The 24,540-nt window shown below is 48.3% G+C and overlaps 1 long non-coding RNA gene across 2 annotated transcripts; it reads left to right on the top strand.

The window, feature by feature from the left end:
* Window positions 1–614: 614 nt before the first annotated feature.
* LOC119878353 lies at window positions 615–24,337 on the top strand. Of its 2 annotated transcripts, XR_005386802.1 has the most exons (4): window positions 615–632; window positions 7,183–7,255; window positions 23,070–23,206; window positions 24,246–24,337. It is a non-coding gene; the product is annotated as an uncharacterized LOC119878353 (long non-coding RNA). The 2 variants fall into 2 exon arrangements; XR_005386801.1 differs by lacking the exon at window positions 24,246–24,337 and having other exon boundaries at window positions 23,070–23,292.
* The last annotated feature ends 203 nt before the right edge of the window (window positions 24,338–24,540 follow it).

Genomic DNA, 24,540 nt, shown 5'->3' with positions numbered 1-24,540 from the left:
TCCCCCGGCCTCTTAAGCCCCGTGTTTCCTACCCAGAAGCCCCTGACCTCCCCCAGGACCTAGAAGCCCCCTGACTCAACAGCCTCTCCCCACCCTCTAGCAGTCCCAAAACTTGATTTGGCTGCCAAACATCTTGTTGATGTCCATGTCTATCTGCATGATGTCCCTGGAGGAGACGAGACCTCCTCCTTCATTTCCTGCGGGAAAATCGGGGAGGAGGAGCCGGCGTCAGGGACACAGACACCGGCCAGTCACCAGCTGCCATCCTGGGCAGGGAGCCCTGGGGCCACCATAGGAGTGTGTCCTGCTGAAACCTCCTTTCTTCTCCTGGGAGGCCGGGGATGGCCAGAGTGCCGACCGTGGCTGTGGGACCTCTGTGATGGGCTCTTGTGAGCCGCTGTGGGCGGGAGGTGCCTGAGGGTCAGCCTGGGTGGGAGGGGACAGGGTATCAGCCCAGGTGGGGAGGGGACTTGGGGGTGTTCTGCCCAAGACTGCAAGTGCCCAAAACTTGGGGGTGTTGTGCCCAAGATTGTCCAGGCCGACACCGATGCAAACACACGAGGGTTGATTTACAAACTCGAGCTTGGGTCCAAGTATAGCCCACACAGCGGAGCAGGGACTTGGACCCCGAGGTGGGTTTTAGCTTAGTTTTAAGGGCTGGTCTCAGGGTCCTCCAGAAGGGCTGGAGCAATTCCTCAAGTTCTGTTTACATTTTGATATGAGGCCTTCAAGGGCATTGAGCTTTGTTCTCATTCTAATATGGGGCTTTCTGGGACCTTAAGCTGTAAGATTTTTTTTCTTTTTTTCCTGTAACTGAAGTAATGTAAATTTTAGCTCTTATACACAGGGTCCTGGGATGGCAGTACTTGTGCTAACCGTGAATTTAAAGTGGAACGGCCTCAATTTTCTCAGCCTCCCCACAGACAAGTGACTGAAGTTTAAAACTCCAAATTTTAGGGGCTGCCCTGGTGGAGACCTGTTCTCTTCCTGCCTGGGAGGGTGTCCTCGCACTCCTGGCCTTTGCTGGTCTGTCCCAGGAACTGGGCCCCATGACTGCACAGGGGTTTGCAGCTTATGGCCACACAGGGCAGACAGCTGGCCCGAGCCCCACTGCTCTCAGCCGGGTTCCTGCTCCTGTGCCTGGGAACAGTTGGCGCCACCATCCTTGGGACCCCTGGGATCCTGAGCCCACCCTATTGCTCCAGGGACTGCCCCCCACTTCTCCACCTGAACACCTTAAGGCTGGTGTGTCCCCCACTCTAGGAGACTTCTGAAAGTTCAATTTTTGTGCACTGCTGCTTATGATATTGTGACTAGATTCGTCAGTTGGCTCTCTACCCTTATGGGATACGGGGCTATGTCTCTCCAAGATCAACTGATTGATTTTTTTAAGATTTTATTTTTCTGTAATCTCTACAGCCAACATGGGTCTTGAACTTGCTACCCCAAGAACAAGAGTCCCATGTTCTTACGAACCACACTGAGCCGGTCAGGCTCTCTTTGATTGATTGATACATGTTAATTGAAGCAGGGGTCTTGCATGTGTCAGGGATGAAACTGAGCCCACGCTTTGAGGTGTGGTGGAGTCATTTGGACCTGATCAATGTGAAAGAAACCATAGCTTCCCTGGGAGCCCAGGGAGCAGGGCACACACACGTGAAAAGTTGATAATTTCCTTTACTGTAGTAGTTATTTTACTATTTATTTAAAGTGCTATTCAATGGTAAATGTAAATCTAGGATTGGGATACAGTGAGAACGTTCTAGGATTCGGAGGTAACTAAAGCTTCCCATCCAGGACTTAATCCAGTTCGATGCAGAGATAGGCAAGGAAGCAAAGAGTTATGAAACATGGCAGTGGGGTACCTGGCTGGCCTGGTTGGGGGATCTTGATCTCAGGGTTGTGAGTTTGAACTCCATGTTGGGTATAGAGAGGACATGAAATGAAAATATTTAACAAATAATAAATGGGGATCCCTGGATGGCGCAGCAGTTTAGCGCCTGCCTTTGGCCCAGGGCGCGATCCTGGAGACCCGGGATCGAATCCCACATCGAGCTCCCGTTGCATGGAGCCTGTTTCTCCCTCTGTGTCTCTGCCTCTCTCTCTCTCTCTCTCTCTCTCTCTCTCTCTCTGTGACTATCATAAATAAATAAAAAATTAAAAAAAATAATAAATGGATGAACAAATAAAGCATGACATCAAAGGTAAGTGTTTGCTTATGTCTCACCTGCGATCTATTCTTGATCGCCCCGCTTGTACTACTTAGCCCAGATGACGTCCTCCACAAGGGATAGTCCTGCCTCAGTGTAAGTGGGCGTCTTTCATTGTAAGACCTGTGGTTCCCCTCGTTCTGCAGGGAGAGAAGAGCCGTGAAGCCACGACTTCGGGGGATCAGCATACACCTAGGCAATGACCATTTCTGAACCCGGTAGCCAGAGCTCGGCCTCCTTTAGGACGCGATGTCATAACGAAGCCTCTTTGGTCATTGTCTTGGATGCAGGGTGGAGGCTAAACTAGAATTAGGAAGAACAAAAGAGGAGGAAAACCAGAAGCTGAAAGAGAGGAGGACAGATTTCACCATCTGTAGCCTTCACAGGGACCTGGTGTCCTTTCTTAGGAGGGGCACCCCGTCCGTAGGATGCTTCCAACCTCTCTGTGCTCCTTTTTGAAACCCAGCAGGCACATCTCCGTGCCTCCAGTACCTCTGCAGTCATGGTTTATAGCGTCTTCCATGTATCCTATTGGGAACCACAGCGTCCTGTACGTAACCATCCGACTGCTGTTTGACAACATTGGGGGATTCCGAGTTTTGTTGATTTTGGGTTGTGTGTGTGTCTATCACATGCAGATATCACGTGCAGGTATCTGATCCTCTGGCTGGGTCACCCAAATGCCGAAACGGTTGGCACAACATCATTTCTGGTGCTGGCGCTGGGCAGATAGCTGGGTTCTCCTTGCTTACTTGGGGCTCGCTCCTGCAGTGACTTTCCTCTGGAGGGTCAGCTGAGCTTGAAGTTCCGACTCAGCCAAATTCACATGTCCAGCAGGGGGTCCCGCTGAGCACAGGCTGCTTCTCTTCTCCCAGATGCCTCTCCATCAGGGAGCCAGACCTCAGTGCTGCCTGGGGGAGATCCTGAGGAGCTGCCCATGGCGGAGAGCCCTGTTGCTGCCTGTGTGTGGGAGTCGATTTGGGTTGAGGGCTGGGGTTCTCGGTCCCCTGTGCTGCCTGGCCTTGTGGCGAGCTCCATGCTCACCCAGCCCCTACTCACTAGGGCAAGGAGGGTGCCCTCCACACGCTGGTGTGAGAGATCCAGCACCACAAGGTGTGCAGGATGAGTCCACCTGGTCAGGGTAGCCGAGGTGCATGAGCTGCAAGTGTGGTACCCAGGAAAGTTAACAAAAATCCCCTACTCCTGGACAAGCAGGGCAGAACTGATTCCATTTTGTGCTACACCCGCCATCTCCCCTATGACCCCAACATGACCTGCTTATTGCTTAAGGTGCTGCCCCACCCTAGTCAGGCCGCTGGGCACACCCTAATCGGAAATTGGCTTATAATAATGTAACCCTGCTTTGTGTCCCCCAAAACTGTGGGACGATTCTGACCAAAGTAATAGGCCAGCTCAATTGGATACTATAGGGTAAGGTATAATTCAATCAGCCACCAGCTTGTGGACCGGCATGATCGTGCAACTTTCTGCGAATCCCATGTGCCACTGGCCCCTATAAAGCTGCTATGCCTCTTAGTCTCGGGATCCACGTCCCTGCTCCGCTGTGTTGGGTGCAATTAGACCCAAGCTCCAGCTTGTAAAGAAACCCTCGGGAGTTTCCATCCATGTGGGCTCCTTGGTGGTTCCCCTGATTTACAATCTTGGGCACAACACCAGGGCCTGGTGTCCTGGCATCCCTTCCAGGGCCACGCTGACCGCCCCACAGGCCCTCTGTGCCCCAGGCACACAGGCACGGGGATGCGGGGAGGGGAATAAGTGCCCCGGAACTCGGCCATCCTCGTTCATCAGGACAGAGGGAGCACAGACCTCCCAGGTCGCTGTGCACAGACCCTGGTGACCTGAAGCTCCCTGGCTGTCACTCTGTCTCAGCCCCTCCTGGCCCAGTGGGCAGAGCCTGAGTCCCAGGAAAGTCTGTGGGTCCTGACCCTGGCATCTGGCCGCCCCTGGAAGGCACGTGGAGACGTCAGCTGTGTGTACCTGGCGGCGCCCCTGCAGGGGCTGTTTGGGGCCTGGATGGTTTTACATTTTGATATGGGGCCTTCTAGGGCATTGAGCTCTGTTCTCATTCTAATAGGGCTTCCTGCCCTTTGCCTGGACTCAGTTTTTATTCTATTGTCAGGCTTTCTAGGACATTAAGCTGTAAACAGCAAAGATTCCAAAACTGGAAGGGGAACTCACACTGTCCCTGTATGCTGAAGACGTGGTACTAGAAACAGGAAAGTCGAAAGCCTCCATCAAGCCTGTTAGAACTAAGGAGTGAGTTCAGTAAAGTCAGGGGACACAAACTGACCCTACAGAGCAGAATAGCCTTGCTGTATCCCGACAATGAGCACTCAGGAAGGAAATGAAGGACGTGACTCCCTTCTCAGGAACATCACAGAGAATAAATAATGAGACAGAAACAAAGGAGCACAAGACTTGTGCACTGAGCCATACCAGGCTCTGGGAGGCCTTCCTGGGCTCGGGGGTGGGAGCCTCATCTTGTGAAAATGTCCACAGTTCCTGAGGCCACCCTCAGTTTCAATGTCATTCCAATCAAAATCATGGTCGCAGATCTTAGAAATAGGAAAAAAAAGAACCATAACATCCATCCGCCCCCCAAAATGACCCCGGACAACAAATCAGTATTGGAGGAGCAGGCCAGAGAGGGACATGGCACTTTCCTATTTCAAACGATGTCACAGAGACACAGGATATAGCAGTGTTGTTCTCGCGCCCCCGGCTGGCTGTCAGTTAAGCATTCGACACCTGACCTCACCTCCCGTCCTGATCTCGGGGTCCTGAGTTCTAGCCGTGGGCTGGGCCATGGATGAGGCGTGTAGCCTACTTAAACAAACCAGACTCAAGGTGGGTGGTCCCGGCATAAGCTGAAGGAGCAGAACAGAGATTCTAGAAGGAATTGTGCTCTGATACAGCTGATTTTTTTAACTTAATTTAATTTCAACCCAATTAATTAACAGATAGTGTATTATACTTTCAGAGGAAGAATTCAGGGATTCACCAGTTGGAGATAACAGCAGTGCATGTGACATCACGTGCCCTCCTTCATGCCGGTCCCCTGTGATCCCCTCACCCGGCCCCTACCCTCCAGCGACCCTCAGTTTGTTTCCTATAATTAAGAGTCTGTATTTCCTGCATCTGTTTTCATCTTATTTGTTTTTCCTTCCCTTCACAGATGTTCATCTGCTTTGCTTCTTTAATTCCACCTATGAATGACACCCCACAGTTATTCTCTTTCCCGACTGACTTATTTCACTTAACATGATTGCTCTAGTTCTATCCGCGTCATTGCAAAGGGCAAGATTTCCTTCTCTTTGGTACCTGAGCACCATTCCTCTCTCTATGACCATCATCTATCTCCCATCCTCTTTATTCATCATCTGCCTGAGGGAACCGAAATACCTCACACAGTGTGGCTACTGTGGACCTGGCTGTTGTGGACATTGGGGTGCAGGTGCCCTGAGTCTCATTGTATCTGTATCTTCGGAGTCAGCTCCAGGCCCTGCACCTGCTGGTCGCAGGGCGTCTGTATTTGTAACTTCCTGAGGAGCCTCCACACTGTTTCCAGGGTGGCTGCACCAGCCCGCAGTCCCGCCCACAGTGGAAGGGAGTTGAGTGAATTTTGCAGGACTTGCTAAAGTCTGGTCCACATTTCATTTTGCAGTCTGTGGGCTCCAATTCCTTGTCCTTAAGTATTTCTGGGGAAGCCGGGTGTTGGGCTCCTTTTCAGTGAGACGTTTCCAATGCTAACAGGCCACAGCTGGAGCCTGGAAGGAGGCAGGTGCGGCCCCCTGCACCAGCAAGCCGCCTCCTGCACAGCCTCCTGCAGCGCCTAGCATCGCAAAGGGGGCGCCCAAGCCCAGGCCTCACCCAGGGTGCACGCATGTGCAGTAGGCCTCATCTGCCTGCACTAATAGGAGCCAGCCTGTGCTGGGGAAGCCTGATGAAGACATGGGGACGCATCCACCCTGATGAGCCACAGCCTCCTCAGGAACGTGCAGGGAGTCTAAAGGGGGATATTGGGCCGTGTTCATGCTGACAGGAGTACCGGTCCTCTCAGGACCCTCGGTGAGGCTTCAGGAAGATGTTGGCCCGCATACACCCTGATAGGAAACCCTGAGCTACCTCAGGACCCGCGGGGAGGCTTCAGGATATTGTGGGCCCGCATCCACGCTGACAGGAGCCCCTGGGCCACCTCAGGACCCACGGGGAGGGTTCAGGAAGATGTGGCACCGCGTCCACTCTGGCAGAAACTCCCAGGCCCCTCAGGATATAAGTTGAGCCTTCTGGCAGCTGGGAGCCGCATTCAGAGTGACAGGAGCCACGGCCTCCTCAGTGCCCTCAGTGACATTTTGGTAGTACGTGTGGTCATGTCCACACAAAAGGACGCTGACTTCCTCAGGACCCCTGGTCTAGTCTTTGGGAAATATGGGTATGCATCCATGTGGACAGAAGACCCCAGCCTTGTCAGGGCCTCTGGTGAGGCTTCAGAAAGATGTGGGTGCCGCATGCACACTGACAGGAACCTCCGGCCTCCTCAGGACACACTGTGAAGTTTTGGGAAGATTTGGAGCCCTGTCAATGCTGACAGGAGCCCCCAGCCTCCTCAGGTCTTATGGTGAGGCTTGAGGAAAATGTGGGGCCTCGTGAACACTGACAGGACCCCCGTCCTCCTCAGGACCTGCACTTTGGCTTCGGGAAATATGGGGCTGGGTCTATGCTGACAGGATCCCACAGCTTCATCAGGACCCACAGTGAGTTTTCTGGGGGATGTGAGGCCATGTCTAGGCTGACAGGAGCCCCTGGCCTCCTGAGGACTTGCTGTGAGGCTTCCAGAGGATGTGAGGCATAGTCCACAGTGACAGGAGACACGGCGTCCTCTAGACCCACTGACTATGACACAGGAACACGTGGGGCCATGTCCGCACTCACAGGAGCCTGGCTTCCTCAGGACCCCCTGGAGGACTCTGGATGCGCCGTTGGGGGCCACGTCCATATCAGAACGGACTCCTCTGAACCACAGGGTAAGTGAATGGGTAGAATGAATGGTAGGGTCAGGGGAGGGGAGGCAGTTGGTGGTTAGCCTTAGGTTAGATGTTAGGTATTAGTGATTATGCTTATGGTTATGGATTAGAGGTTAGGGTGAGGATAAGGGTAAGGGTCAGTGGCTAGGAGTTAGGATGTGGGTTAGGGGTAGGGATAGGATTTAGAGTTAGGTTAGGGTTTAGGCTTTAGGGATTAGGGCACGAGTTTTGGAGTTGGGTTTAGGGTTATGGTTAGAGTTAGTGTTGGGCTTAGGTTTGCAGTTAGGGTTAGGGGTTAGGGTGTGAGTTAGGGTTAGGGGTTAGAGTTAAGAGTTAGAGTTAAAGTTAGTGCTAGGTTTAGGGTTAGGGTGAGGGTTAGGATTAGGATAGGGGTTAGGGCTAGGGTTAGGGTTAGTGTTTGGTTAGGGGTTAGGGTTAGGGTCAGGTCAGGGTCAGGGTACGGTTTTGGAAAAGGGTAAGATATAGGGTTAGGGAGTGGGTTAGGGGTTGGTTTTAGGGTACGGGTTAGGGTACAGTTTGGGGTATGAGATAGGATTAGTATTAGAGGGTTAAGGTTAGGGTACAGGTTAAGGTTAGGAATAGGATTTGAATACCTTATTTTAAGGTTAGGGTTAGAGGTTAGTGTTCGGGTCAGATTTAAGTTAGGGGTCAGGGTGAGGGGTTCATAATAGGAGTAAGAGTTAGCGTGAGGGTTGGCAGGAAGGTTCAGTGAATGTGTTCTGGTCTTGGGGTTTGTGTTTGGTTTTCGATTAGTGATGGGTCTTGTTTAAGGGTTAGGTTAACATTATGATTAAGTGTAGGGTTAGGGTTATGTCTGTGTATGGTTAGAGTTTGGGTCTTGGCATGTGCCTCCATGGGGACTCCTAGTATCTTGTGCAGTTTAGATTTATGCACTCTATTTAGGTTTTGGGTTCAAAGATAGCCTGACTCCACCAAGTCAGTGGCCTCCCCAGAGAATCAAAATACAGGCTTCCGTTGGGGTCAGAATATACATGGCAGGATTCTGCCGAGCTGAGCTAAGGAGGGGATTTGAGGCTCTAAAGACTATTTGGATTTTCAGTTGCCTTTCTGATTTTATCTCTAGTGCACACATATTTCATCAATACTACCAATTATTATTTTAAAGTTTTACTTGAATTACTGTTTCTAACACAGTATGATATAGTTTCAGGTTTACCACATAGTGATTCAACCCTTGGATAGAACGCCTGGTACTGGTCACAGCTGTCCTCCACTATCCCCATCCCCTGATTCCCCATCCCCCCCACATATCTCTGGTATTTATTAGTTTATTCTCTGTGGTTAAGAGTGTGTTTTTTTTTTGTTTGCTTCTCTCATCCCCCCCTCTGCCCCTTTGCCAGTTTGTTTGGTTTCTTAAAATTCACATGTGAATGCAATTGTATGGTATTTGGTATCTGTCTTTCTCTGACTGAGTTCATTTAGCATAAGTCCTTTCCACTTCTCCTACGTCATTGTAAATGGCTTCATTTCATCCCTTCTGATGACCCTGTGATGTCGCAGTCGGTATATTTACCACATCGTCTCTGCCCATTCATCAGTCGATGGACATCTGGGCTGTATCCACAGTTTGGCTCTTGTTGATAATGCTGCTACAAACACTGGACTGCGTGTCCCTCTTTGAAACTACTAAACGACTTTTGTATCCTCGGGGTAAATACCTAGCTCTGCAATTTTGGAATCATAGGGTAGCTCTATTTTTAACATCTTTTATAAATTTTTTTTGATAGTCACAGAGAGAGAGGCAGAGACACAGGCAGAGGTAGAAGTAGGCTCCATGCACTGTGAGTCCGACATGGGATTCCATCCCGGGTCTCCAGGATCGCGACATGGGCCAAAGGCAGGTGCCAAACCACTGCACCACCCAGGGATCCCCTTTTTTTAACTTCTCGAGGACCCTCCACAGTGTTTTCCACATTGGCTGCACCTGTTCGTATTGTGATGTATTTCCCCCTTAGGACTGCTTTTGCTGCATCCCAAAGATTTTGAACGGTTGTATGTTCATTCTCATTAGTTTCCATGAATCTTTTTAATCCTTCCTTAATTTCCTGGTTGACCCTTTCGTCTTTTAGCAGGATGATCCTTCACCTCCACGTGTTTGAGCTCCTTCTAAACTTCTTGCTGTGATTTAGTTCTAATTTCGTTTTTTCATTATTTTATTATTTTTTTTAATTTATGATAGTCACACAGTGAGAGAGAAAGAGAGGCAGAGACACGGGCAGAGGGAGAAGCAGGCTTCTAGCACCGGAAGCCCGACGTGGGATTCAATCCCGGGTCTCCAGATTCACGCCCTGGGCCAAAGGCAGGCGCCAAACTGCTGCGCCACTCAGGGATACCTTAGTTCTACTTTCAAGGCATTATGGTCTGAGTATATGCAGGGGACAATCCCAATCTTTTGGTATCGGTTCAGACCCGATTTGTGCCCCAGTATGTGGTCGATTCTGGAGAAAGTTCCATGTGCACTTGAGAAGAATGTATATTCAGTTGAGTTTGGATGTAAAGTTTTAGATTTCTGTGAAATCCATTTGGTCCAGTGTATCATTTAAAGCTCTCGTTTCTTTGGAGATGTTGTGCTTAGAAGACCTATCGAGGGTAGAAAGAACTAGATAGAAGTCACCAAGTGTAAGTGTATTATTATCTAAGTATTTCTTCACTTTGGTTATTAATTGTTTTAAATATTTGGCAGCTCTCACATATGGGGCAATATATTGAGGATTGTTAAGTCCTCTTGTTGGATAGATCCTTTAAGTATGATTTACTGTCCCTCTTCATCTCTCACTACAGTCTTCGGGGTAAATTTTAGTTTATCTGATATAAGGATGGCTACCCCTGCTTTCTTTTGAGGACCATTTGAATGGTAAATGGTTCTCCAAACATTTATTTTCAGGCTGTAGGTGTCCTTCTGTCTAAAGTGAGTCTCTTTTAGACAGCAAATTGATGGGTCCTGCTTTTTTATCCAGTCTGAAACCCTGCGCCTTTTGATGGGGTCATTAAGCCCGTTCACATTCAGAGTTACTATCAACAGATATGAGTTTAGTGTCATCATTATATCTATTCAGCCCTTGTTTTTGTGGATTGTTCCACTGAACTTCTTCTTAAAGGGGAATTTTAAGAGTCCCCCTTAAAATTTCTTGCAGAGCTCGTTTGGAGGTCACTTATTCTTTCAGTTCCTGCCTGTCTTGGAAGCTCTTTATCTCTCCTTCCATTTTGAATGAGATCCTTGTTGGATAAAGTATTCTTGGTTGCATGTTCTTCTCATTTAGGATCCTGAATATATCCTGCCAGCCCTTTCTTGCCTGCCAGGTCGCTGTGGAGAGGTCTTCTGTGACCCTAATGCTCCTCCCCATAAAGGTCAGGGATTTCTTGTCTCTTGCTGCTTTAAGGATCTTTTCTTTATCTTTGGAATTTGCAAACTTCACTATTAAATGTGGAGGTGTTGGACGGTTTTTATTTATTTTAGGGGGGGGATCTCTCTATTTCCTGGATCTAATGCCTGTTTCCCTTCCCAGATTAGGAAAGTTTTCAGGTAGGATTTGTTCAAATACATATTCTGGACCTCTGTCCATTTCGACGCCCTCGGGAACCCCAATTAAACGTAGGGTTTTCTTCCTCAGGCTGTCGTTTATTTCCCTTAATCTGTCTTTCTGGTCTTTTAATTGTCTGTCTCTTTTTCCTCAGTTTCCCTCTTTGCCATCAACTTGTCTTCTATGTCACTCACTTGTTCTTCCACCTCGTTAACCCTTGTCGTTAGGACTTCTAGTTTGGATTGCATCTCATTCAATTGATTTTTACTTTCTGCCTGATTGGATCTAAATTCTGCAGTCATGAGTCTATTGAGTCCTTTATGCTTTTTTCTAGAGCCACCAGTAGCTGTATAATAGTGCTTCTGAATTGGCTTTCTGACATTGAATTGTAATCCAGATTTTGTAACTCTGTGGGAGAGAGGACTGTTTCTGATTCTTTCTTTTGAGGTGAGGTTTTCCTTCTAGTCATTTTGCTCAGTGCACAGTGGCCAAAAACAAGTTGTGTTGGGAAAAGGAGAAAAATAGAGGAGAGAAAGAAGGAAAGAAAAGAGAAAGAGAAAGAGAAAAAAGAATAAAGGAAGAAAGAAGGAAAAAAGAGAATAAAAAGAGAAAGAAAAAGAAAGAAAGGGGGAAAAGGTTGGGGGAAGCAATCAGAAATGAAAAAAAAAACAGGGGGGAGTATCTTCTTATTCTGTATACTTTAAGTCCCTTGACTTCCCCTGGAACTTGTCCGTCTAGCTGGTCTTCTGGGGGAGTGGCTTGTTATGCTGATTTTCAGGTGTTAGCCCTTTGGGGAGCTGCTCTGCCCCCTGCCTGGTGCAGGGCTCAGTGGGGGTTGTTAACCCCGTGAGGCCCCAGGAGGAACAATCCCAGTGGCAGAGGCCAGCTCTGGAAGCCTGGATTCAGCCCCCCCAGTTACTCCGGAGCAGTCTGATGGTCCAGGAGGCTCCGGGGCAGGGCCTCTGATCTGCTCAGCTCTGGGCAGGAGGGTCCTTGTGGTCTTGGGCCCCCCCGGCCTCTGCCTGTCTCGGGCGAGGCCAGATCCTGGGCTGTGCACCGGAGTCCTGTCCCCCGGGCCTGCACTGTTGGATTCGAGCTCCCGGCTGTGCAGCCGCCTCTCCACCAAACCGCCTCCCCAGCCCCACTGAGCTGCTCCTGGAGCCTCACCGCCCCCTCTGCCCGGAGCCTTTTCCTCTTCCCTAGGCGCCACCGCCAAGCCCCTCCCAGGTTCGTGCAGCCCCTTCAGCACAGAGCCACCGCCCGAGCCCCTTGGAGCTGCTCCAGGGTCAATGCATGTGCCGTGTACCCCTTAGTGAGCTCAGTGGACTCTCTTGGGAATGCAGGTGTCTGTTAGTGTCCCAGGGAGCCCGAGGGCATCCCCGCCCTCCAAGGTCCTGTGCTGACTCCCTGCGGGCCCAATTCCACCCTGGAAGGTTGGTTCAGCTCCTGCTTCTCTGGGACAGAGCTCTCCTGACTGGGGGGCACTCACTGTGGCCATAGCCTGGCTCTTTGCAGGACCCCTCCCCTTGGATGCCCTTTGTTTCTTTATTTCTTTTCCCCCATCTTCCTACCTTGATAGATGCGCGAACTTTTCATACTGTAGCATTCGATCTGGTCTCTTTTTAAATCTCAGGCTGAATTCGTAGATTTTCAGGATGATTTGAAGGTTACTTAGGTAATTTGGTGGGTACAGGTGACTTGGGGACCCTACTCTTCCGCCATCTTGCCCCTCCTCCTGTATGTTGTCTTTTAGCTTTGGTTGTTTCCTTCACCTTGCAGAAGCTTTTCAATTTGATGAAGTCCCAATAGTATTTTTGCTTTTGTTTCCCTCACCTCAGATGCATATCTAGAAAGAGGATCCATGGCCAATGTCATAGATGTTGCTGCCTATCTTTTCTTCTTTGTATGGTTTCAGGTCTCACATTTAGGTCTTTCATCCATTTTGAATTCATTTTTTATATATATCGTATAAGAAAGTGGTCCAGTTTCATTCTTCTGCATGTGGCTGCCTGGTTTTCCCAACGCCATTTGTTCTTATCCTGCAGTCAGGGTTAGGGTTTGTTGAAGAGACTGTCTTTGTGCCTTTGGATATTCCTTCCAGCCTTGTTGTCAATTAATGGATCATAGAGTTACAGGTTTGTATCTTGTTTCGGATTTCCATTCTGCTCTATTGATCTAAGCATCTACGGTCGGGAGATCCTTGAATGCTGATTCAAATTCTTTGCTGGTTATCTGTTCAAGTTTCTTATTTCTTCCTTCTTCATTTTTGCTATGTCATATATTTCCAGGAATTGATCTATTTCTTCCAGGTTCTTGGTTGCTGGCATATAATTTTTCATAATGTTCTCTTATAATCATTTGTATTTCTCTAGTGTTGGTTGTTATTTCTCTTTTCCTTTGTGATTTTATTTGGGACCACTCTCTTTTTTTTCTTTGTTCTTTTTTAAAGATTTTATCTATGTGTTCATGAGAGACACAGGGAGGCAGAGGTATAGGCAGAGGGAAAATGAGGCTCCATGCAGGGAGCCTGATGTGGGACGTGATCCCCCAGGACCCTGGGATCATGACCTGAGCCAAAGCAGATGCTCAACCACTGAGGCACCCAGGTGCCTTGCTGATTCAATTCCTTTGCTTTTATATGTCTGTTCACATTTTCTATTTCCTCCTATTTAGGTTTCCTCGTGTGACATTTCTAGGGATTTGTCCATTTCTTCCAGGTCTCCCAGTTTGTTAGCGTATAATCTTTCATGGTGTTCTCTTATAGTTGTCTTATTTTTCTGGTGTTGATTGTGATCTCTCTTCTCTCATTTGTGATTTTATTTATTTAGGTCTTTTCTCTTTTCTTGTTGATAAGGCTGGCTAGGGCTTGATTCAATTTATTAATTATTTTGAAGAACCATCTCTTTGTTTCGTTATTCCATTCTACTGCTTCGTTGATTCTGTATTGTTTATTTCTGCTCTCATCTCTATTTTTCCCCTCTTCTATAAGCTTTAGGCTTTGTTTTCTATTCCTTTTCCAGGTCCTTAAGGTGTAGGGTTAGGCTGTGTATTGGAGACTTCTTGTTTCTTGAGGTAGGCCTGTATTGATATGTACTTCCCTCTTAGGACTGCCTTTGCTGCATCCAAGAGGCTTGGAGAAACATATTTTCATTTTCGTTTGTTTTAAATTTCGTCTTTAATTTCCTGGTTGCTCCATTCTCTAGTAGGATGATCATAAACTCAACGTACTTTTGGTCTGTCCAAATTTTTTCTTACTGTCGACTTCGAGTTTCATAGTGTCGTGGTCCGACAATGTACATGGTGTGATATCAACCTTCTTGTACCTGTTGTACCTGTTTAGGGCTGATTTGTGGCCCATGATATGATCTGTTCTGGAGAATGTCCCATGCGCACTTGAAAGGAATGTGTACTCTGCTTTAGGTTGAAATGTTCAGACTATATCTGTTGAGTCCCTGTGGTCCAGTGTGTCAAGGCTATTGTTCCCTTGTTGATTTTCTGTATAGATGATCGGTCCATTGCCATAAGTGGGTGTGAAAATCCGCTGTCATTGTATTATTGTCAGTGAGTTCCTGTAAGTTTGTTGTTAATTGGTTTCTATATTTAGGTACCCCCATGTTGGCAGCATAAATATTTAGTTGTTTCATCTTGATAGTCTTTTTAATTATGAAATAATGCCCTTCTTCATCTCTTCTTACAGTATTTGTTCTTTCTTTTCAAAATGTAAATATTTTATTTATTTATTCATGAGAGACACAGAGAGCAGCAGAGGCAGAAACATAGGCAGAAGGAGAGGCAGGCTCCACACAGGGAGGCCGATGTGGGACTCGGTCCTGGGATCCCAGGATCACACCCTGCGCCGAAGGCACATGCTCAACCACTGACCCACCAGGTGTCCCCCAGGGTTTGGTTTCAAATCTAGTTAGTCTGATATAAGTATGGGTCCTCCAGCTTTCGTATGGTATCCATTACCGTGATAGATGGTTTTCCATCCCATGACTTTCAATCTCCCGGTGTCTATAGGTCTAACGTGAGCATCTTGTTGGCAGCATACAGATGGATTTTGTTTTTTTAATAACGATTTTATTTATGAGGGTGTGAGAGAGAGAGAGAGGCAGAAAATTAGGCAGAGAGAAAAGCATGCTCCCCACCAGGAGCCCAATATGGGACTGGATCCCAGACTCCAGGATCACAGACTGAGTCCAAGGCAGAGGCTCAAACCCTGAGCCACCCAGGCATCCCGGATCCTGTTTTTTAAGCTACTCTGATACCCTATATCTTTTGATTGGAGCAATTTTTCTATCAGCATTCAGAGTGATTACTGAAAAATATGAACTTATTGCCTTTGTGTTACCGGTAGAGTTGGTGTTTCTGGTGACGTTCTCTGGTCCTTTCTAGTCTTTGTTGTTTTTGGTCTCTTTTATTCCCCCACTAGAAGAATCCCTCTTAAAATTCCTTACTGGACTGGTTTAGTGGTCATGAACTCCTTTATACTTTGTCTGTCTGGGAAATCTTTATCTCTCCTTCTTTCCTGAATGACACCCTTGCTGAAGAAAGAATTCATATGAATTGGACACCTGTAAAAAGAAATTTAAAAACATAAAATAAATTTTTGCTATTTTCATTGAGGAAAATGACATTTAGGAGGAAATGCAGAAGCTGAAAGGGAGGAGGACAGATTTCACCCTCCGTAGCCTTCACAGGGACCTGGTGTCCTTTCCAATGAGGCCCCCCCCCCCCTGTAGGATGCTTCCTTCCCCTCTGCACCTCTTGTTGGAACCCACCAGGCACATCTCCGTACCTCTGACACCTCTCCAGTCGTGCTTTATACCATCTTCCATGTATCCTTTTGGGGACCACAGCATCGTATATGGAATCATCCGGCTACTTTTTGACAACATTGGGGGGATTCTGCCTTTTGTTGGTTTTGGGGTGTGTGTGTGTCTATCACATGCAGCTATCATGGGCAGCTATCGGATCCTCTGGCTGGGTCACCCAAATGCCGAAATGGTTGGCACAACATCATTTCTGGTGCTGGATCTGGTCAGCTAGCTGGGGTCTCCTGGCCAACGCTGTGCTCGCTGGTGCAATGACTTTCAGCTGGAGGGTCAGCTGAGCTGGAAATTCCTGCTCAACCACATTCTCATGACCTGCAGTGGGTCCTGCCAGGCGCCGGGTGCTTCTATTCTCCCCGATACCTCGCCAGCAGGGAGCCAGATCTTCGGGCCGCTCTGGGGGGAGCTCCTGAGGAGCCGGTTTTCCATGGCGGGAGCCCTGGGGCTGCCTGTGTGTGGGAGTCGGGGTGGGGATGGGGCTGGGGTTCTTCAGTCTGCTGTGCTGCCTGGCTTCAGGCCGAGACCCATGCTCACCCAGCCCCTACTCACTAGGGTGAGGAGGATGTCCTCCATATGCTGGTGTGAGTTATCCAGCACCACAAGGTGTGCAGGCTGAGTCCACCTGGTGCGGGTGGCCCAGGTGCATGAGCTGCAAGTGTGGGACCCAGGAAATTTAACAAAAATTTCCTACCCCTGAGCACACAGAGCAGGACTGATTCCATTTTGTGCTACACCCGCCACTTCCCCTATGACCCTGACATGACCTGATTGTTGCTTAAGGCGCTGCCCCACCCTAGTCAGGCTGCTCAACACACCCTAATCAGAAATCAGCTCATAACAATGTAACCCCGCTTTGTGCCCGCCAAATCTGTGCGCCGATTCGACCAAAGTAATAGGCCAGCTCAAGTGGATACTATAGGGTAAGGTGTAATTCAATCGGCCACCTGCGTGTGAACTGACATGACAGTGCAACTTTCTGCGTATCCCATGGGCCACTGGCCCCTATAAAGCTGCTACGCCTTTTAGTCTCGGGGTCCAAGTCCCTGCTCTGCTGTGTCGGGTGCACCTGGACACAAGCTCCAGCTTGTAAAGAAATCCTTGGGAGTTTGCAATGGTGTTGGCTCCTCAGTGGTTTCTCAGATTCACAATGTTGGGCACAACACAAGGGCCTATTGTCCTGACATCCCTTCTAGGGCCATGCTGACCGCCCTGCAGGCCCTCTCTGCCCCAGGCACACAGTCAAGGGAATGCAGTGAGGGGAGGAAGAGCCCCACACCCAGCCAGCCACAGCCTCCTGGACAGAGAGAGCACAGACCTCCGGGTCGCTTTGCACAGACCCTGGTGACCTGAGGCTTCCTGACTGTCACTCTGTCCCAGGCCCTCCTGGCCCGTGGGGCGTAGCCTGAGTCCCAGTAAAGTCTGTTGCGTCTTGACCCCGGCATCTGGTCCAGTGGAAGGCACGTTGGGATGTCAGCTGGGTGTTGCTGGCGGTGCCCCTGCAGGGGCTGGTGGGACCTAGGTGGTACCCCGTCCTCCTCTCTGGGGTTCTCTCCATGCCCCGTGAACAGTGTTCTGGGAGACACAGAAATGGGCTGGCTGTGCATTTTCGCACCACAACACTTTATTGACTTTCTACAGCAAACGGGCTCAGAGCTGAGGGTGCACGCCTTCCCCTGGGGAGGGAGACCTTTCTGTCCTTTAGGGGAGGGCAAGAATGACATGGGTTGGGGGGCGGGTGCTGGAGTCCCCCACCTGGGAGCATATGTGGACTCTGGGTGGGGGCGTGTGTCCTGAGGTTTCAGTCTGAGAGATGGTTCTGAGGACAGCAGATCTGACATGGACCTGCAGCTCATGGGCTTCTGCGCTGGGTCCCAACAGGGCAGCTGGACCCCGGCCTCGGGCTCCCTGGTGCCCCAGCACCTGGAGGAGTCTGCCTCCTGGTGTGGGTGTGGGTGGGGCCCACCATCATACCCCAGGGTCCAGGAGTCAACATTCAGCTGTGAGAGGGCTCGCTCAGCCCAGGGCCAGAATCCAGGGCTGGCCAGGGCCATGAGGGCTAGATCCCATTAGTCTTTGTGTTGGGCCTGGGGCGGAGGCTCAAATCAACCCCAACCCTCACAGAGCCCAGGGCCAGGCCAGCCCAGATCCCCATGGGTTAGGGGCTGGTGTCCTGTGCAGGGTGTGTACGCTAAATGAGGGACAGTGGGCGGAGGCAGGGCACAGTGGGTCCTCTGCACCACTCACCTGTACTCACCCTGTTGGGGATTCCCTGTCTTCCCTCCTCCCTGTAACCCCTGGGCATTCTATGGGACACCCAGGCTTCTGATGGGAGCAGGGTATCCAGAGAAACCCGGGGAAGCTGAGCATGTCCCACAGGGGGCAACTGCACCGGGTCCTTGCTGAGGGCCGATGGTGTGGTGGTGGATGGTGTGGGGGCAAAGTTATGATGGTGGTGGAGTGTGGGGGATGGTGTAGGGGTGATGGTGTTGGGGTATAGTGTGAGTGGGGATTGTGTGGGGCTGTGTGGGTTTGAGGGGGATGGTGTAGGTGGGATGCCAATGGGGATGATGATGTAGGGGGATGGTGTGGGAGTGGGGAATGAGGGGGATGTCGTGGGGGGCCTGCGGACACAGGGCATCTCCTTCCTCTAAGATGCACAAGGAGACGTCTACAGTTAAAGGCGACTAGTCTGGGGTTTGCAGTGACACCTGCCCCTGCCCTGGCTGGACCAGCAGCATTATCTGGGGATCATTATACTATGTATGTTTTCAAATTGCAAATTGTCTCAAATTAAATGCATAGAATTTAGAATAATATAAAGCATCGAGAGTGGGTGTCACTCTGACCCGTCTGACCCTCATGGGATCGATGTTTGTCCTGCTCCAGCAGCGGCCATGCAGCCTGGCCACCAGGTCCGGTTCCTCCCCCCACGTCCCCCACCCCATCCCCTGCTTCTCAGGGGGCCGTCCCTCTCCCCTTTGGTGTTCAGCTCCCATGGCAACACCTGAAGGCCCCATCCTTCTGGCCTCCTCATCCCCGAGGCATCGGGAGTGTGGGCACGGGAGTCATCCCCAGCATCCTACCATGGAGCAGTGTGTTTTTGGCTTCTATTGCTCCCCCGGCCTCAGAAGCCCCATTTTCCCTACCCAGAAGGACCCGGGCCTCCCTCAGGGCCCCGAATCCCCCTGGCCCAGCAGCCTCACCCGACCCCCTAGCCATCCCAAAATATGGTGTGGCTGCCGAACGTCCTGTTGACGTCCAAGTCTACCTGCGTGATGTCCCTGGAGGAGACCAGGGCCTCCTCCTTCATTTCCTGTGGGAAAACCGGGGAGGAGGAGCAGGCGTCAGGGAAACAGACCCCGACTTCTCACGAGCTGCCGTGCTGGGCAGGGAGCCCTGGGGCCACCATGGGAGTGTGTACTGCCGAAACCTCCTTCCTTCCTCTGGGAGGCCGGGCATGGCGGGAGTGCCCACCGTGCCCGTGACACCTGTGTGAGGGCCTGTGCCCAGCTGTTGTGGGCGGGGAGGTGACTGAGTGTCAGCCTGGGTGGGAGGGGATAGGGGTTCAGCCCAGGTGGGAGGGGACATGGGGGTGTTGTGCCCAAGATTGTGAATCTGAGAAACCACTATGGAGCTGACACTGATGCAAACCCACAAGGGTTGATTTCCAAACTCGAGTTTGCGTCCAAGTTCACCCGACACAGAGGAGCAGGGACTTGGACCTCGTGGTGGGTTTTTGCTTAGTTTTTAGGACTTGTCTCAGGGACCTCCAGAAGGGCTGGAGTAATTCCTCAAGTTCTGTTTACATTTTGATATGGGGCCTTCAAGGACATTGACCTCTGTTCTCATTCTAATAGGCGCTTCCAGCCCTTGGGGTGGGCTCAGTTCTTATTCTATTGTGGGGCTTTCTAGGACATTAAGCTGCAAACTTTTGTTTTTTTCCTGTAACTGAAGTAATGTAAATTTTACCTCTTCTTCACAGGGGCCTGGGATGGATGGACCTGTTCGAACCCTGAACTTAAAGAGGAAAGACCTTCATTTTCTTGGCCTCCTTGCGTCCCCTCCCATCCTATCTAGCTCTTTCCCCCTTCCCCGGAGCTCCTGAGAGAGCAATTGCAAATGACCTCAGCTTGGCAGGGTCTGTTGGGGGACAGGCCCAGGGATTTGGGATCAGGAAGACCTGGGGTGCGGGCATACCGGCTGTGCATCGGGATTTGATGCTGCAGACTCATTCCCTAAGGCTATCTTGACAACTGACTTTATACATAGAAAAGCTCTCCTTTATCTTTAAAAGATGAAGAGCCAGTCAAAGCCTTTTTTCTCTGCCCATCTGATTGCTCAGATTCCAATGTGAGACGTATTTCCTGTTAATAAGGATAATTTACTATCCGTAGTACTATGGTTAAAATATTCTGACACAAGTAATTCAGAGGGATGAGGGTTTCTCATCTCTTTCTTCACAGCTCAGTCACTCCTCAGGAAATGCATCGTTATGGATTTGGAAATAACTGAGAGACATTATTACCAATGGTCCTATTATTATGTGAAGGATCCTTCCCTGAGATTCTTCCCCTGTTTCAACTGACACTGAAACACTTTGAACTCTTTGGAAGACAAATGTCAAGGAAATAAATGTTATGCATTGCTAATTTTAAATGCACTTGCAATATGGTGTCTATTATAATAGAAGTATTTTTATCTGATTTTTGCTATTTATTAATCGTTCCTGCTTTTCAGGTTGAGGAGGCATTATACGTGTTCATAAGTGTTTTTCTTTCCTTCTGATATAAAATTCTTACTTTGTTTCCATCAAAGGAACTCTTTAAGAATAAGGCAAAAGTTAATTCAACTATTCTTAAAATGTCTTCACACTTGGAGCCTGATTCATTTAAGTCAATTTTCAAAATAAATCTTATTTATTAGGAAAAAAACAAAGATTTATAGGGAAATTGAGAAGATAGTACAGAGCATTTGCATGCACTTGCACTCAGTTTCTCCAATGATTGATATCTTATATCAGTACGGTACAAATATTAGCTAATGAATCAATATTAAAATATTCGCATTAACCAAAGACGATACTTTATTCAGATTTCCTTAGTTTTTGCTAAGTTACCACCCCTCATATGACATTCCATTTGTCCTCCTGTTTTCTTAGGCTCCTCTGGATTGTGACAGTCTTTCAGCCTTTCCTTGTTGTTGTTGCACTGGAACACTTTGAGAAGTAGAGTAGAAATTTTGTAAATTTCCCTCAGTTGAGACATGTCTGTTGTTTATCTCATGATTGAAGTGTTTTTGTGGATTATATACAGAGATATACTGCCATTTTTATTATATCATATAAAGGATAGATACTATCAACATGATTTATCAGTCTTGGTATCGATCTGATCATCTTGCTGAGGTAGTGTTTGTCATCTTTCTCCGTAGTTAAGTGATTCTTCTTCTTCTTCTTCTTCTTCTTCTTCTCTTCTTCTTCTTCTTCTTCTTCTTCTTCTTCTTCTTCTTCTTCTTCTTCTTCTTCTTCCTATTATTATTATTATTATCATTATATTATCATTATTATTTTAAGTTTTTCATAATATATTTTGTAGAGGGAAGTTACTATGTGTATTCCACACGTAAGAGTGGGAAGCTATGCTCACCAACTTGAGGGTGGAAAGTCTGCACAAATTGTTTGAAATTCTTCTACATGGGAGAATTTCTCTTCCTTGTGTGTTGTTTTTTTTTTCTTTTTCAAAGATGTTATTTATTTATTTGAGAGAGAGAGAGAGGAGAGAAAAACCATGAGTGAGAGGGGCAGATGGACAGGGAGAAGCAGGTTCCCTGCTGAACAGGGAGCCTACATTGGGATCTGGATCATGATCTGACTTAAGGCAGAAGCTTAACTGACTGAGCCACCCAGGTGCCCCTATTTCTTTCTTTCTTTCTTTCTTTCTTTCTTTCTTTCTTTCTTTCTTTCTTTCTTTCTTTCTTTCTTTCTTCTTTCTTTCTTTCTTTCTTCTTTCTTTCTTTCTTTCTTTCAATAATAAATTTACTTTTTATTGGTGTTCAATTTGCCAACATACAGAATAACACTCAGTGCTCATCCCGTCAAGTGCCCCCCTCAGTGCCCGTCACACATTCACACCCACCCCTGCCCTCCTCCCCTTCCATCACCCCTAGTTCGTTTCTCAGAGTTAGGAGTCTTTATGTTCTGTCTCCCTTTCTGATATTTCCCACACATTTCTTCTCCCTTCCCCTATATTCCCTTTCACTATTATTTATATTCCCCAAGTGAATGAGAACATACAATGTTTGTCCTTCTCCAATTGACTTACTTCACTCAGCATAATACCTTCCAGTTACATCCACGTTGAAGCAAATGGTGGGTATTTGTCGTTTCTAATGGATGAGCAAGGCCCACCTTTTCTCTCCCTTCATCTTCTGAGTCTCCTATGACATGAATGTTATTGTTTTAATAAGTGGCTGAGTTCCCTAAATCTGTCTCTGTGGTCCATAACTTTCGTTGTTTTTAAGGCTTCCACTTGGGACTGCATCTCAGTTATAGCATTTTTAACGTTGGCCTGACTAAATTTTAGTTCTTTTATTTCTACAGTAAGGGATGCTCTAGTTTTCTTTTGTGCTCTTTTTCTAGCCCAGATGCTATCTTTATAATCATTGTTTTAAACTGTAGTTAGACATCATATATTTGTATTGATGGACTTCCTGGCTGTGAGTACTACCTCATGTTATTTTATGGAGTTGAATTTCTACATCTCATTATTTTTTCCAGAAAAGAAAGAAGGAAGAAAAAGAAAAACCAAGAAAAACAATAACAACTTCCCTCCCCCCCCCCAAAAAAAAACACCAGATTATTTTGGCCTCCTTGTTAAAAGATTCTAAATCCCAAAATAACAAACACAATTAAAGTACCATGAGTGTAAAAATAAGAAATATATATGGTACGTACATAAAAATTAAAATAAGGCAATTAATAAAATAGAATCAAAGAAAATAAATGAAAATAAAGCACAAATTACAAAGGAAGCTAGACCCTACTTTCCAGGCAGTGCTGAATCTCTACAGCCTCTGTGGTCCGACAACTTGTTGGCAGTGAGTGGTCTGTGCGGGGTCTGGGGATGGCCCATGGTGCTGATTGTCAGGTGCACATCTGCCTAGGTGATGCACCTGCAGGGTCAGGGGCCGGGTGGGTTTCAGTGACTCTTGCCTCCAGCGGGTGGCACTGTGCTGCTCCCTGAGACTCAGCGCTGTTTGGCATGATGCCGGTGGGGATGCTGGGTCCTCTGGGTCTGGGGCTGATCATCCCACCCCCAGTCTGCAGGCCCTCCACAGAAGAGCCCCCAAGCTCATTTCTCAGAATCCTGCTTTCACTCTGCCTACGTCCGAGCTGCTTTTGGTTTTGTTTTTTTATCTCAGACTGTTGTGCCCAAGATTGCGAATCCGAGAAACCACCAAGAAGCCCACACCGAAGCAAACACACAATGGTTTATTTATAAGCTCGAGCTGGTGTCCGAGTATACCCGACACAGCGGAGCAGGGACTTGGACCCCGAGGTGGGTTTTAGCTTAGTTTTAACGGCTTGTCTCAGGGACCTCCAGAAGGGCTAGAGGAATTCCTCGAGTTCTGTTTACATTTTGATATGTGGCCTTCAAGGGCATTGAGCTCTGTTCTCATTCTAATAGGGGCTTCCTGCCCTTGGCCTGGGCTCAGTTTTGATTCTATTGTGGAGCTTTCTAGGACATTAAGCTGTAAACAGCAAAGGTTCCACACCTGGAAGGGGGACGTCACACTGTCCCTATATGCTGAAAATGCGGTACTGGAAACAGGAAACCCAGGAGCCTCCACCAAAACGTGTTAGAACTAAGGAGTGAGTTCAGTAAAGTCACGGACACAAACTGACCCTACAGAGCAGAGTAGCCTTGCTGTGTCCCGACAATGAGCACTCAGGAAGGAAAGGAAGGACGTGAAGGCCTTCTCAGGAGCATCAAGGAGAATAAATAATGAGACTGAACCAAAGGAGCACAAGACTTGTTCACTGAGCCATACCAGGCTCTGGGAGGCCTTCCTGGGCTCGTGGGGTGGGAGCCTCATCTTGTGAAAATGTCTACAGTTCCTGTAGGCACCCTCAGTTTCAATGTCATTCCTATCAAAATCATGGTGGCAGGTCTTAGAAGTAGGAAAAAAAAATCCATAACATCCATCCGCCCCCACAAATGACCCGGGACAGCAAATCAGTATTTGAGAAGCAGGACAGAGCGGGATGCAGCACTTTCCGATTTCAAATGATGTCACAGAGACACAGGATAAAGCAGTGTGGTTTTTGGGCCCCCACCTGGCTCCGTTGGTTAAGCATCCGACTCCTGACCACACCTCCTGTCCCGATATTAGGGGTGGTGAGTTCTAGCCCTGGGCTGGGCCATGGACGAGGCATGGAGCCTACGTAGGCAAACCAGTCCCACAGCGGGTGGTCCCAGTATAAGCTGAATGAGCAAAACAGAGAGTCCAGAAGGAAATGTGCTTTGATACAACTGATTTTTTAACTTAATTTAATTTAAACCCAATTAATTAACGGATAGTGTATTATACTTTCAGAGGAAGAATTCAGGGATTCACCAGTTGGAGATAACAGCAGTGCTCATGACATCACATGCCCTCCTTCATGCCGGTCTCCTGTTAACCCACCCTCCCCCCCGCCTCCAACGACCCTCAGTTTGTTTCCTATCATTAAGAGTCTGTATTTCCTGCAACTGTTTTCATCTTGTTTTTCCTTCCCTTCACAGTTGTTATATGCTTTGCTTCTTTAATCCCACCTATGAATGACACCACAGGGTCATTCTCTTTCCTGACTGACTTATTTCACTTAACATGATCCCTCTAGTTCTATCCA

The sequence above is a fragment of the Canis lupus genome, unplaced genomic scaffold (assembly GCF_011100685.1).
Source record: "Canis lupus familiaris isolate Mischka breed German Shepherd unplaced genomic scaffold, alternate assembly UU_Cfam_GSD_1.0 chrUn_S1539H1726, whole genome shotgun sequence".
NCBI lineage: Eukaryota > Metazoa > Chordata > Mammalia > Carnivora > Canidae > Canis > Canis lupus.
The sequence above is the reverse complement of the archived record's forward strand: the minus strand, read 5'-3'. Positions and strand labels throughout refer to the sequence as shown.